Source organism: Zerene cesonia, chromosome 4 (genome assembly GCF_012273895.1).
Source record: "Zerene cesonia ecotype Mississippi chromosome 4, Zerene_cesonia_1.1, whole genome shotgun sequence".
Classification (NCBI taxonomy): domain Eukaryota; kingdom Metazoa; phylum Arthropoda; class Insecta; order Lepidoptera; family Pieridae; genus Zerene; species Zerene cesonia.
The window spans coordinates 5794021-5795023 of NC_052105.1; positions in this window are offsets into that span (position 1 = coordinate 5794021).

Genomic DNA, 1003 nt, shown 5'->3' on the forward strand with positions numbered 1-1003 from the left:
TGGCAAGATTAAAGTTTTCTATTTTATCTACTATTTTGGGATTTCCTAAAATGATATACTTCGTTTTAAGGGGATTTAGAATCAAGCAATTTTGTTGAGCCCAAGAGTAAATTCCACTTATATCAGAGTTTATACGGTCTAGTGCTTGTGCAGTTTCACAAGGAAAAAAGGAGTGATACAATTGAATGTCATCCGCATAAATCTGATAATGACAGTGTTTAATATTATTAATAATATCTGCGCTATACAAAATAAATAGAAGTGGCCCTAATATCGATCCTTGCGGGACTCCTCTTTCCAGGCCAGTACATTCAGAGAATGATGTGCTACCATCCTCATTTGAGATCATCACTGTCTGCATTCTGTTACTTAGGTAGCTTTTAAACCACTTAATGCTTTTGGCGCTTAGCCCATAGTAGGCTAGTTTAGAAAGTAGCAAAGCGATATCGATAGTATCGAATGCACGTGAGAAATCCAGGAGAAGTAGAATAGTTCCTTTTCCTTCATCCTGCGCTCCCAGTACACAGTCAACTACATCTATAAGTGCTGTGGTGGTACTTCTATATTTTCTAAAACCAGATTGATGATCAGGGAGAATGTTGTTTCTCTCTAAGAATTCAATTAATTGTTTATGAACAATTTTTTCGATAATTTTGGAGAGGCAGGGGAGAAGGCTAATGGGACGTAGATCATGGAAGTTTTCCGGATTAGTAATTTTTGGTTTAGGAATGACCAAAGCGTGACGCCATAAATCCGGGAAGGTGCCCGTTATAAGAGATGTATTAATTATATGGGTTATTGCCGGAAGTGTGTTAGGTAAGGTAAGTAGTAACATATCCAATGATATATCATCCACCCCTACGGCTTGAGACTTGAGTTCTTTGATATGTTTATGGACAGTATCCTCGTTGACGATATTGAAATCAAACACAGCATCACCATATCTATGAAGTTCGTAAAATGTAATGGTTGTTTTATCTACTTGGTTGGTGCCTGGTATATT